Source organism: Emydura macquarii, unplaced genomic scaffold, assembly GCF_026122565.2.
Source record: "Emydura macquarii macquarii isolate MOO-44397 ecotype Brisbane River unplaced genomic scaffold, CSIRO-AGI_Emac_v2 contig_1229, whole genome shotgun sequence".
NCBI classification, from domain to species: Eukaryota; Metazoa; Chordata; order Testudines; family Chelidae; genus Emydura; species Emydura macquarii.
The window spans coordinates 233,522-247,680 of NW_027131366.1; the positions used below are offsets into that span (position 1 = coordinate 233,522).

General features: G+C 41.4%; 1 long non-coding RNA gene across 2 annotated transcripts; it reads right to left on the reverse strand.

Moving 5' to 3' along the window:
* Positions 1-5,149: 5,149 nt before the first annotated feature.
* LOC137152450 (uncharacterized) lies at positions 5,150-10,757 on the reverse strand. Of its 2 annotated transcripts, none has more exons than XR_010919518.1 (3): positions 10,709-10,757; positions 8,946-9,034; positions 5,150-5,299 (listed from the first exon to the last, which is right to left on the reverse strand). It is a non-coding gene; the product is annotated as an uncharacterized lncRNA (long non-coding RNA). The 2 variants fall into 2 exon arrangements; XR_010919519.1 differs by lacking the exon at positions 10,709-10,757 and adding an exon at positions 9,803-9,983.
* Positions 10,758-14,159: the final 3,402 nt, after the last annotated feature.

The following is a 14,159-nucleotide window of genomic DNA, read 5'->3' on the forward strand; positions in this document are numbered from 1 at the left end:
AACAGTCTCAATTGGGTATGTTTTTAAAAAGCATGAGCACCCCCTAGCAATCTGAACTGCCAGAGCAGTTAATCAAAAGCTATTCACAATGCTGCATATGTTCCTGCCACAAAATTCTTGACCCTACTAAAAGCAGTAAGTGAACCACACAGAGCTGTTTGCTTCTGCTGCATTAGAAAAAATTAATATTGATAAGTTCTACTTTCATGCTTTTAAAGGCAAATGAAGATCTCTGCATTTAAACCAAAAACTTGCTTATTCAATATCAAAATAGTAGGAATATAAAAGACTTGTCCCAATGTTTGCCAGACTGAGAGCTTTGAGCCTTTTGTTGAAACAGGTAAGGGTGCTGAATCGTTCACACAGACCATTTTTCTCCTGTTTGTGGAGAGTTTGAGTTAAATGGGTATGAATAACAGATCCCTTCCCCACTAAGTTATTCAGCCTTCAGTCTCTTGGGCTGTCATAATTAGAGCAGAGCAAGTTTTTGACAGGTTTAGGCCGCTGAAACATTCCATGAATTCAAGTTGGTTTTGCTGAATTGGTAGTGTAGTGTAGTGACTTTTTCCAAAAGTCTAAATTTGTAGTGGACATTTAAATAGAACATGAAATATTGTTTTTTAAATTTTTTTTTTTTTAAAATATACATTAAAGTGTTCAAACTCAAAACATTTCAGGTTAGGTCAAACAGAATTTTAACCCAAAATAGGATTTTTTTGTTTTGTTTTGTTTTAAACTTTTTGGTTCCTCAGAAATTTTGAAAGCTTTTCATTTTGGTGTGACCCAAATCAATTTTTATTGCTACTTTTTGGAACTGTTATACCAAAAAACAAAACAAAAACCAAAAGTTATTGGCCCAGCGCAAATCACAATCCCCATCAGTTCCCCAGCAAAAAAAGAAGAAAGGGAACTAAAGACCTGATATTTGTAAAGTGAAAAAAAAAATTTTTTTTTAAAAGCAGCTTTCATCCTGTTCCTAAAATGTGGTTTGTGCAGTATAAAAACCAAACATTTAATAATGTTTAATGATAGTGGTTTTGTTAGAAAAAGGGACTTTCAATTATCCCAGCAGGCCTGTCTATATTCAGAAGTATGGGTGTTACCATTAGCCAGATGCAGCTCTCCACTCACAATCAAGGAAACGTTTACATTTTTTTATTAATCTACGTCTTGTAAGGGCATATGCACTCACAAAAAGCTAGTATTTGCAAGCCCTAAAAATACTGAGGTCTGACTGAGAATGGTGCGTGTACTGCCCGTCTGTGGTGGTGCTCTTTATTTGTTACTCCTACACTTTAATGAAGCAGTTTCTTATATTGGTGTGATCAAATCAAAACTCAGCTTGCATGAACATAAAGCCTCCCGTGGCTAGGTTAAGAGGTGCAAGAACAAAACAGCTTTGAAGCACTCGTCCCCTGCTGAGACAAACAATGCCATAAATACAGGTTTCTGCTCTCCTTTCACTGATATTTACAACCATTTTATAAGCTTTGAAAAGCAAATTGGGCACTTTAATTTGTCACATTCTCTCCCCTTGGAGGTCCAGTGCCCAAGGCCATACAGGCATTGCATATGCAGGTTGCTGTGCCAAATGACCTCCCAAGAGGAGGCGGCAACAACTCGTAAAAGAAACTTTATTGCATTGTGATTGTACCAGTATCAGAGACCAAAGGGTGCTCTTCATTATTGCTTTTGTTTTCAGTTAGCAGCAAAACTTCTCATAAAGTTGTCATGAAACTAAGGCCTCAATTTTCAGGGGTGATCAGTGATTTCTGTCGCCTCCATTTTTGGTTGTTTTCAGGGAGCTGGTGCTCACCTACTTCTGAAAATAGTAGGTGTCTTGTGATAGTGCCTGGGAACCCCAGTCATAAAACAGGACCTCACTGTGTTAAGCACGCTCAACACAAAAACAAGCAGCGTCCCATCCCACAGGGCTGTGAAAATGAGGCCTCTTAAAAAGGTCTCTCAGGTTGGGTGCTCAAATAACTTATTTAAAAAAATTTAGGCCAAAATCTACCAGGAAAAACTATGCAGATTTAATTAGAAGTATTCAAATGATACATCATGAGATGGGAAGTAAATCCTTCCTTGATTAAAAATAAATAGATCCCACATTGATATTGTGCCTGACCTGTTTAGCAGGGCTTTGTGAATATTTGCCTTGCCCATAGGCTCCCTTGATAGTCCAAAAGACTTTCCCAGGCATGCAGGTAAGCCTCCATATTTTAAAGAATGCTATTTGCTATGAAAAAAACAGGTCTTCTGGTTACACTAAATGTTATCCCAGCCCCTGACAAAGCTGACTATATTCTCTTATCAAATACCATATTCTCAGTAGACTGCTATAGCTCTGCCCACGCTCTATACCGCAGGCAAAGAGGAAGGAAAGCTGACTCAAAGGATAGTCTACCTTAAATGATTTTGTATGTGTTTAATTCTTTCCCTAAAGAGGTTCCCTTTTGGTTAAGGTAGACTATCCTTTGAGACTGGCTTTGAGTCAGCCCCCCCCCCCCCCCCCCCCCCCCCCTATGCAAAGAAATCATCTTTATTATCTATTTCTAGAGGAATTGGGAGCATGTTAAGGAGAGTGAATAGGTCCTGCTTCCTAATAAGGAAGCTTTCAGGACTGCACCCAAGCAGTTCTCTGCATCAATTGTGTTGCTACATCTCATGCTCCACAGCTCCATCCTAAAACAAAAACAAACTCTAGAACACCTGTGGCAAGAATTACAACACCTTTACGCTCAGTAGGATGAATTGCTTTATGGTCCTTTTATCCCCACACAGCTATATAATGTATGATGTGTGTATGATTCTGTCCTCCTTTAGTATTTTGTAGTGATAGCCCTCTGCTGGCTGGAATGTCAGCTCTGCTCAAGGGTGTGTTAGGATTAGAACTGGTTCACATTTTTGACCTAAAATAGATTGGGGGAAGACAGGGCAAGTTTTTTCCTTAGGAATTTTTCCATTGTTTGACAAGCTCTGGTTAGAATGTCATCCTACAGAGGCTGCAGTCTACATAGGATATAAACTATAACACTTACACAAGCATGTTGTCTTCGTGGGTTACTGCTAGTTTCCATGCAATATTACCTTAACTACTCACATTCCCTGCCTCTTTTCACAATTAACTGCACATGTGGTTGTTTTCTCCTACATGCAAATCTGAAGGATGCCAGTATTTTTGGTTGAGAATTAAGATTCATCTGACAGCACCTAAAATAGAACTGCATTTCCCGCACATACCCACTGCAACTTCAGCCTTAGTGAGTCCATGCAGGATGGTTGATCTTTAATAGCCCCACTACAAGTTACACGAATAAAGATGTTTCAAGCTGCGTTCTCATGCCCAGCCACCTTGGGATTTTTTCTGGTCTCCATCAAAAGGGCTTTAAATCCAAATTAAATTGTACATTGTTTGAACTAGTAGATGAACATTTATTTTATGTATGTTATACCGGAGGACAAAGGATAGGCATCCCCACACAAGAAGAGCACTGCCCACATGCAAGTAGCTGCGTTCCACAGGAGAAGAACAGATTCCTTCTTCATAATACTCGTAAGAATCCTTTGTTTCTAGAATGCCTCAATGTGCTTTGGACACCCTAAAGATGGCTTACAATATCTCAGTGAGGGAGATTAGTGATTGTCCCTTATAGATGCTGGGGCGATCTATTCCACATTTACAGTAACTCCATTCTATGGGTGTAAAACTGGAGTAACACTGGTAAGTGTGGCCCTCACTGTGTACAATATGGGCCTGATACAAAGCCTGCTGAAGTCAATGAACAGACTCCTGCTGACATCCATGGTCTTCAGGCTTAGGTTCTAAGTAAGCTTTAAGGTATTTCCTCACAGGCTTTTGGCTTCTGTAGGATCCTAAAGCTTATGAGAAGGGGCTGAAGAGCTCAGGAGCTCCTCACTGAGCCTACATTTTCTAGGTCACTAGTTCAATTATAGTAATGACTAATTACGAAGGTTTGTAGTGCAGTGGTGCCCAGAGGCCATTGTGCTAGGAGTTGTACAAACGCAAATGCTTGGCTCCTGCACCCAAGTACTTAGTCTAGTAAGCAAAAATTGTTACCCTCTAATATGGCTTCTGAACAGCCTGTGTGAAAGGAGCTAATGGACTCAATCCAGTTACCCCCAGACAGGTTCCCACGACACAAAAGCCACCAGTCAAACTTGTTTATTATCTCAGTAGGGAGGCCAGAGACTAATGTGAGACTCAATCCTATTCTTTTGAGGTTTCCCACACTGCAACAGAGGAGGGAAAATATTAGTCACATCTTCCTGTTTGGTTTGCAAAGAACGTTGACGGGAGGAATCAAGGGCACGTGCTCCCTGCAATGATTTTTAACTTCTCTTTTAAGTCACCTAGGTTTCAAGTCAACTGTCCCTTTAAAAAACTGAGTCCATGGCCAAGCACAGAATTCACATCCCTTGACTCCCTGGTTTGTGTGTTAGCCAGCTACGTGCTCCCTCCAGTCTCCTCTATTCAGTTATGACCAAGGGCTGCTCTTTAGGAAGAGACATTTTGACAGTCACCAAGAGCAGACACTAGATGGCACAACTGCATCAGTAAATCTGATCCTAACCCAAGAAACACAGCTCTCAGGGACTACAGGGAGTGGGGTTGGCCAGGGTGCTGGAACAAGTTGTATGTTGGGGTGCTTACAGCCATTGAACCAAACCGTAAACCTGGTATATAATGGAAACTACTTCAAGCCAGGAGTGCAGCAGCACCCCCTGCCAGCATCTGTGGGGTCGTCTAGGGAAGGAGACGTGCACTCAGCAGCGAGAATACCCACTAGTGTGCTTAAGACACAGGATGGTCTCTCCCAGACTGTCAAACTGCCCTACCTACCACCATGAAGAACAATGGTTACTCCTCATTCATAGTGTAAAAACTCCCCCTAGCCCTTCTCCTTCACACTAGAGGTACATAAGCTTACACTTAGATTTGTTCTTCTTTGTTGCTCATTACTGAAATAAAGGTCACCCAAAATTCACAGACCCCACACAAGTTTGCTGCTGCCTCACTTTTATTTGCAATAAATTTGCTTCAGATGCAGAATTATGTAACAGAGGAGACGGCATGAATTTAGGTTAAAGAAATAAGTCCCACATAGTGCAGGAAACTTCTGAACAAAATGCTCTTAGGACTCTTACTTTGGATCTCCCCCTCACCCTGTGTCCCATCTTTGGGCTTGGGTGTAAGGATTGTGTACAGTTCCTTAACATCTGTATCAGGAAGCCAGGCAGCAGCAGGGCTGAGGAAGGCAGAGAGACAAGAGTGCTGCAGTGAAGCAGATAAATGCAGTTACTGTAGGATCCATCCCTATTACAGATGGAGCAGTAATTTAGTAGCCTGTTAATGGGGCTGGTTACATAGTTCCACTTATTTCCATACATCAGCTTTTCTGCATCTTCCACGGCACTCTGAGTAATCATGTTTTTAAGTGTGTATTATGGGACATTCTGGACAGTTACCCCAGAGCAGCTGCTGCCCATGCCATGAACTAAGGGCAGCCCCCCCCCACCTCCTCCTGGTTTCTGTGGCTGGACTGTACCATCAGTCTTGTCTTCCGCATCCTCCACCAACTCCTCTCCACAAGATTAACTTGATCCATGATTGGTCTGATCCTGAAGACTCGGTGCAGCTCCGCAAATGAGAGACTGGATACCTGCCTATCGCAGGAGGCTTTAGTACAGCCCATCATCTATTTGTATTGCAACTTCATGGACCATTTTTCTCACCCAGCTTCGTGTAGTGGTACAGTTCATCAGTAAGTCACACTACCATCCTGATAGTACCTTAAAGGGAGGCCAGTTCAGGAAACATTTCTAGGGCCTGTAGGTGGAATAACTGAAGTGCAGTAGGGCTGATTAGCTGTGGAGTCATCAGGCAGCTATTAGATATGTGTGGTTACAAATATATCAGGTAACATCCCCAACCAAAGAGAAGCAGTCCAGAATATTATATGGATGAGGAGTCTACCAGGTGATAGAATGTACACCTTACCAACTGTATGGTAAAGAAAAGAAAGCTTTTCTATATAGCCTGTGCCCATTTCATGAATCTCTGCTGACTAGACCTAATTAAATCCTTACATAAAACTTCAAAGGGGTCTCCCATTTATCCTTAATTTGTTTCCAGTAATTTCCTCAGTCAAGAGTCTTAAGGAGGAACCCAAGATTTAAGTACCTAAAAAGGGAGTTGAAAATTAGAACTACAGATAGGATGGATTTAATTCAAGCCAAAACAGACAGGCTCTAGGTTTAATCATCTGTAATACTGAGACCTGACTAAGAGATAGAAGTGTACCTACCATGTGACAGTCATTAGACAAATGCAGACAAACATACTTAGAGACCTTGATGAGGAAGGCATTTTTAGCCTATTCAACCATGTAATATTGTGTGAAAGTTGTCTTGGCTTAATAGCGTTGCACTCTTGCCAACATGCCTTGAACAAACCTCTTCAATGAGGGTTGTAAGCATTCAGTGTTTTGCAGGATCCCATGGTAAAATTCTAACTTCAGTTGAATCAGCCCAGTGGCCCATCTTGTCCAGCATACTGTCTGACAGACGCTAGTCTCAGCTACATCAGAAAAATGTGAAAGAAATCCCATGGCGGGCAGCTGTCAGATAACCTGTCCCCTATGAAAGTATCATCCTAATCTCCAATAGCTAGAGATTGGTTTAAACCCTGAAACCAGCAGTTTTATCTCCCTTCCAGTTCAGTTAGCATTAACTATTATAATTGTGGGTAGTCTGGTTATCCACAAACTTCCAATCCCTCTTTGAATCTTACTAAATTCTTAGCCTCAACTACATCCTATGGCAATGCATTCCACCTTCCAATCACTGCTGCATGAAAAAAGGATTTCCTGTTATGTCTGGACCATTCAGCCTGCAGTACGCACGAGACCATCACTGTTCAGTAGGTCAAACTACTGGTGATGACAATGAATGCTTGGAGAGATTTACCACATTAAGCTCTTAACCTTCAGGTGTGAAGTTGTTATACAAGAGGAAAACTCTGTTAAGTGTTTGTTCTCGAAATTCCAATGCACTGCACTTTCGGAACCCTCTGTTCCAAATCGAAGTCAAGTCACAAGCAGAGTTAGTTTGCGAGGCAGATGGTATTGCGGATAGAGCATGTGAGTCTGACTCATGAAACCTGGGTTCTATTCCTGGCTCTACCACTGACCTGGTCTGACCGTAGGCAAGTCATCACCTTTCTGGGCCCATTTCCTCTCCCTTCTCCCCTCCTCCCATCTTGTCTATTTAGCTGTAAACTCTGTGGGAAAGGGACTTGCTGTTGGGATGTGTCTAGATGGAGCACAGTGGGACCCAACTATTTTCTGGTGGGGGGGAGGGGTTCTCTGACGATTACTGTAGCACAAAATAGCAGCCTCGGTTTAGTTTCCTGTGAACACTAATGTGGATCAAGTTACCACTCAGTATGGCACCACTGTGAACAGTTAGTGGTTCCTGGAAAGGATAGAGCCAAACAAAAGAGAATAATGCAAGTGGATGGAAATCCATTGGCTTCACTAGTTAGTGTTTTAACAGTGGTATCACTATTGTCATAGGGGTTCTGTACTCCTAGCCATTATAGTAGTATCTGAGCACCTCCAGTGCTACTAGATTGCCCTAGCAAGATCCTTAGTAGCATTGACATGATGCAGATTTCAGGTGACAACATGACCAGCAACTACATCCCCTATCTGTATAGGGATTAGAAAAAACCTTTGCCCCCATAACTGTGTAGCTGGCCAAGGTAGGTTGCTTAATTGTTGGCTGTAAAGCACTTAGCTGGTCAGTGCCCCAGTTTTTTCCACCTCTTTTATCTGTCTGTCCAGCTTAGGTATTTCTAATGCACAGCATCCTAGAGGTAGAATAAGGCACTTTCTACAGTGGAACCAACATTTACATAGGTATAACAGATAAAATGTCTTGAAGTAAGTGATTCTAGGAAAGGGTGACCAAAGAGAAATATAAAAGCCACCTATCTTCATAGTGAAAATATCCTCTTCAGGGATAAGTATTGTTCAGAAGTTATGGTTCATCACTACTGGGACTAATCAGATCTTTTCTAGTCTTAGATTCTGGGACATGTGTTTTAATCAATATGAAACTTCATTCAGCAGACCTCTCGTATGTATGTCAATAAAGCCTTTCAGGGTAAGTGGACTAAGCCTTCCACATTTGTTCACAATTAGTGATGTGAATACTATAAAGATACTGTAGTCACAGTAAGTTAAGCTGGGCCCAGATAAATGGCACCACACTCTGCTTAACCAGAGACACAGAGGGGACAAGTGACAAACCTGAACAACAGCAGGAACTGTATGGCACCTTCCTCACTCTCAAGACATGTTGCAACACTCCCACATTTAGCCTCATGGCACCCCTGTGATGTGGGTATTAGACAAGGTAAGAACCAAATTCAACAAAGCATCCATTCAAGACAGCACTTAAGCAATTGCATAGGTCCAACTGGAGTCAATAGGATTTAAGTGCATTCTTAAAGTAGTGATATCCTGAATAGGGATGGACCTGAGCATGTGCTTTCCTGAATTCAGGAAAAAGTGAACTCACAAAAGCCTATGACGGAGTCAAGGCTAGAACAGATGGTTTGGCTTCTAGTCCTGTGCTTTATCTACTAGACAATGTTCCCGCCTATTTAGTAGTGGTGTTTGCTATACATGGCTCACCTGGTGTGGTCTGCAAGTTTCTCTGTAAGCCTGAGAAGTTATTTGTTACCATTAATATTCTGTTATCCCTTTGCTTCACTCATACCATTTCATAGTTAGCAAAGGAGTCAGTGTTACTTTTCACTAGCGTTATTTTAAAGTCAGTTTGTGACATAAGTTTAAACATGCCCAGAGTCAACCAACTTCTTTAAGCCACCAATAATTAGGATGATAACTTACCTGACATTTCTATTTCCACCAGGATGGGCCAAATAGTCTTCTACTGTTCTATGGATAACCTCAGCTTGATTTCTTATCCTGCTAATTACCTAGCAAAGAGAAGAAATTGTCTGACATAGGAAGAACATGTTACCTGCACTCTTCCTATGTTTCTACATTATGCACTTTTATCCCAGTATTTCCTAGTTAACAACACAGGACATTGCACACAAAGTTTGATCAATCTGTCACTAGTAGGAAAGATTGGCATGAAACAAATCCTGGATCTAAACATCCCAGGAAATACAGTTCATAGTATTGATCCAAACTGAACTTCTCTAATGGCATCAAAGTCTTCTTGAGTCTCCACTTCACTGTGCCATCAATGACCTATATAAAAGTCCAACAAATACAGTTATAGATGATTATTAGTTACTTCACTCCTTCTCAAAGGATCTATTGATGCCTATACATCAAGGTGGAGTTTAGACCCTTCGCTGAAGATAGTTCTGTATAAACTGTGGAAATATATTCAGCAATGGAGAATGGAGAGGGGAACAAACAGCGTTAAACAAGCTTTCTATAAAGAACTTTTGAGATGTTAAAAACAAGTTTTTCTTGACTTTTAAAAGAAAGAAGAGATTTCCCCCCATTCCTCCACTTGTGTCCTTTCACATGATGGAGCAGCCTCAAAATTTGACATTTACCAGCTTCTGCCAATAATCTATTAAAGGAGCAACAATCCTATTAACTGTAGATAAAAAGCCAAATATGAGAGGTTTGAGTGATCCTATGCTGGGGAATAAGCTAAAAACCAATGGCAATAGGGCAGATAGTCTCATCAGGAAGATGATGATCTTCAGCTGCATTTCACTTACCAGAAGAAATAGGCTAGAGCTACAACATTCAGATGCTGTTCGAGCTTGAGTCCCCTACAAAATGTAGGGAGGGTGTTCTAATCTAGGGGTTTGGTTCAGTCCATTATAGAGACAGTTATCAAAGTTCAGATTCTGATCTGGATTCTGAGTCCTCCCCAACCTCTGGGATGTTTGGGCCCTGACTACTACACTAAATAGCATACAACTGTCTTCTTTGTCCTATGAGTTCAGCAGTGTTAATTTCCCACTTCATCTTGACTCATCTCTTGCAACATGCATTAACTCCTTATGCTTAACAATCTGTCCCACCTTGTATTTAGCTGTGACACTCCAAGTACCTTTGCCATGTTGCTCAAAAGTTTGGACCTTCCACCATCAGAAATTGTTCCAGTAAGAGATATTACCTCTCCTACCTTGTCGCTCTCAGAGTAATAAGTCAGACACAACAAGCCATGTGCACTTTGGTTAACAGTTGGTCAGCTCTCTCATTATGATACAAGACAGATTTACTCTATCTAGCACCTACCACATTAACTGCATCCTAAATTGCTCTGTGATTGTTTAATACTGACTCAAGTCAGCTGCAGAGACTAAAAAAAACCCATTTGTGACTATCATACTTTGGGAGTGGGGGAGGAGGGCAGGGAGTAGGAAAGCTATATGTAAGAAGACATAGGCTGCTGGCCTGTCTTCCTAGCCCACAAAGGATTAAACACTACACTTGGTGCCCTAAAGAAAGGGACTGAAGAGACTCTATTTAGTGATGACATTCACAGTAGTTAGCAAACCCCAAAATAAAACAGCTTGACATAAACCCAAGAGCTGCCTTTCACCTGATCCAGCAGCTTCCTTCCTAGAGCCCCCCTCATCCAATAGACTGGCTATTACACATAGCAATCCTCTTACCCAAGTCCTCCCCTACTTCCATCAGCTCAGCTACAACTGAGCAAATGCCCTCTTTCTGCCTTTAGACAGGAATCAGGTGCTCCTCAGGCAGTCACCTGATCCCTTCCCAGCTGGGTCTGATAATCTCTACCTGACCCAAACACCTGTTCTTAAAGGGGCTCTGCTTCAGAATAGGGCTGCCTGGCTTCAGGGTCCCTGGCCCTTAAAGGGGTAGCCCACACTGGTACAGAAAAATTGCTTTTGCTTTTTACCTTCAAAGTAGCAGGAGTGTCAAGTCTTGTCTTCCCCCTAGAGAAATCTCCAGCAAAAACAGGGATTTCACAGAGCTTTACTGAAGGGAAAGGGTGTTGAATCTTTAACAAAGAGAACTTTTCTCCCAAGTGTCTCTCAGGAGTTTGAGTTCACTATTTCTTGACAAAAAACAAGTTCTCAGCTGTACTGAAGTCCCTTTAAGTTGATCCATTGGCAAAAAGGAGCCATGAATACCACCTGATGAATATCCCCTCCATAAGGGGGTTTCCCAACTGATGGAGAACTCTTGGAATCACAGTTGGCTTCCTCTTCTTCCTCCCAACATAAAAATGGGAGGTTGGGGAAGAAATGTGGGCAAAGCACATTGCACTCCAGCTATCCTCCCCTGGCAGATGACCCCTAAGGGGCTTTGGCAGCCAGAAGATAAGTTAAAGCAGCCTTAAGACAGGCCCTTCTGACATCTTCAAGAATACCGGAAGTGGAAAGGTGGCATAAAACAGCAGAGAAACAGGGCCTTACTATTTTTCAAAAAGCATTTATCTTCATTTGTCTTTTTACTGAAATTGAGCAGAGGGGGACTATTTGCTGTTACATTTCCAAGATAGTAGATTCAATAAATCAATCAAAATAGTAGAATAAAGTAGTAATACTACTAAGATCATCCCAACTGGCAGGCACATACAAATTACTGAAGCAGGGGGGGTAGAGGGTGTCGGAAGGGAAGGGAATGACTCAGCTATAGGTTCTAGGCCCTGTTGTTTTAATTAATTCTGAAAAAGCAAGACAATTTGGGCTTTCTCCATGTATTTTATAACTGCAAAAACATTGCTTGGAAAAGAAATCCACTTAATTTCACTTTACTGTCACAGTTTCAAAACAAGTAAACACATCAGCAAATGTCAGACATTTAAGGTCAAATTCTGGGATCTCTTCCAGAGGTGTAAATTTGGAATAACTGTGCTTTATGCAGATATAAACTGAGAGCAGAGTTTGACACAACTGATCAATGCTCGGGACCAGCACCTTCAGCTCGTATAATTAACTTGACTTCTTCCAAGGCCTTGTCCACACACAGAAGTTGTCCCAATGAAAGTTATATCGGTTCAGTTAAATTGATGCATCTATCTGGGCTGACTGTGTTTACACTGCTCCTTGTGCACCAATACATGTTTGTGTCTATACGTGGCTGCACTGCATCAATGTAAGTGTGGTACAGTTAGTGTAGGTATCCCAGAGTCCTTTGCAATTCCTTGGGGCACATTGCATTCTGGGCAACCTTCACAGCATATCATAGGATGCCTGTTGACATCCAAGGGAATTGTGGGAGCAAGGAAAGACACCAGTTATACCTTTCTAGACCACACCTTGTGCCTGCACCATTTGTGAACTGCTCCTCACCATCCTGGATGAGGCCCTGAAGCATGCAAAACTCATTATTATGACAGGGATGTATGTACCACTGTGCATCTGATGCTCCACTCACTTGCACATGCAGAGTTGCTGTAAAACACATCCAGACCAGAATGGTATCATTTTACACCCACTTTGCGCTCTGATTTGGTAGCATTTATACCACTTTGTACACGTGTAAATCATAGAATCATAGGACTGGAGGGGACCTTGAAAGGTCTTCTAGTCCAGTCCCCTGCACTCATGGCAGGACTAAGTATTATCTAGACCATCCCTGACAGGTGTTTGTCTAACCTGCTCTTAAAAATCTCCATTGACAGCGATTCCCCAACCTCTCTAGGCAATTTATTCCAGTGCTTAACTACCCTGACAGTAGGAAGTTTTTCCTAATGTTCTTGCTGCAATTTAAGCACATTGCTTCTTGTACTATCCTGAGAAATTAAGGAGAACATTTTTTCTCTCTCCTCCTTGTAACAACCTTTTATGTACTTGAAAATGGTTATCATGTCTCCACTCAGTCTTCTCATCTCCAAACTAAATAAACCCATTTTCTTTCAATCTTTTCTCATTGGTCATGTTTTCTAGACCTTTAATCACTTTTGTTGCTCTCCTCTGGACTCTCTCCAATTTGTCCACATCTTTCCTGAAATGTGGTGCCCAGAATTGGACACAATACTCCCATTGAAGCCTAAAAGAGGAGAGTAGAGCAGAAGTATTACTTCTTGTATCTTGCTTGCAATGCTCCTGCTAATACATCCCAAAATGAAGACAGTGTTGAGATTGACTAAAATGACTAAACGCATGAAATGTGAGGAGAATCAGAATGTACATTGTTGCAGTTTGAAGGATTAAATTCCATTCTGAGTTTCACTGGTGTATATCTGAGGTAACCGCATCACTTCAGCTTTATGTGGGTGTAACTGAGCACAGCATGAGATCTTAAGCCCATGTGTCCCAGAATTTAGCATTAGAGCTGGTCTGCACGGTTTCCCCGCTCCCCGGAAAATTCTGACAGAAACAAAAAAACTTTTGTTTTCTTTAAAAATTTCTTCTTTTCCCCTGAAAACTCAAAGATTTTGGCTGAAAGTGGCACCACTTGGGAACTGTAGTTTGCTCTTCTATATGCCGAGCTCATCAGCTGGACTACAGCTCTCTGAATTAGCCGTGGAAGGATTAGATCTTGATCAGTAAATATCACTAAACATCAATCTCACCATATACATACAAACCAACAAAAATATTTCCACTGGTAATAACAGAAATTTACACATAGGCAAAGTAAGAAAAATGCTGCTAAGAGTTTGATTTTAGCATATTGACTTTGACATGGGCTGTTGACAATTTGTGTTTTAACCCGTCTAGAGCTTCGACATTTTGAATCTCAACGTCTCCTGTTAGTAAGTGGTTATTGTGTGACCACCCCATAATTTCCTCCAACTGTGAAAGTTTAAGTTGATGAAAATAATTTTTAAAAAATGCTTTAAAATAAACATCAATGTTAGCCGTCAAAATGATAAAAAAAATAAAAATCGAATTCTGCCAAGTGTACTCATAATAGTCCCTGATCTCTCCTTCTGGTGAGGAGAAGCTGTGCATCATGGACTTCCTGGCAAGGGTACACTATGAGAGAGAAAGTCCAGCTCGGGATTGCAACCCATTGATGAGAAAGGGGACGTGAGGAGCTAACCGCAATTCCCCTGAGGCACTACAAGTCCCATTTTCAGCCAAAATATTTTTGTGAAAAATTTCAGTTGGTCAAGAACCCACTTTTCCATCAAAAAACAGTTTT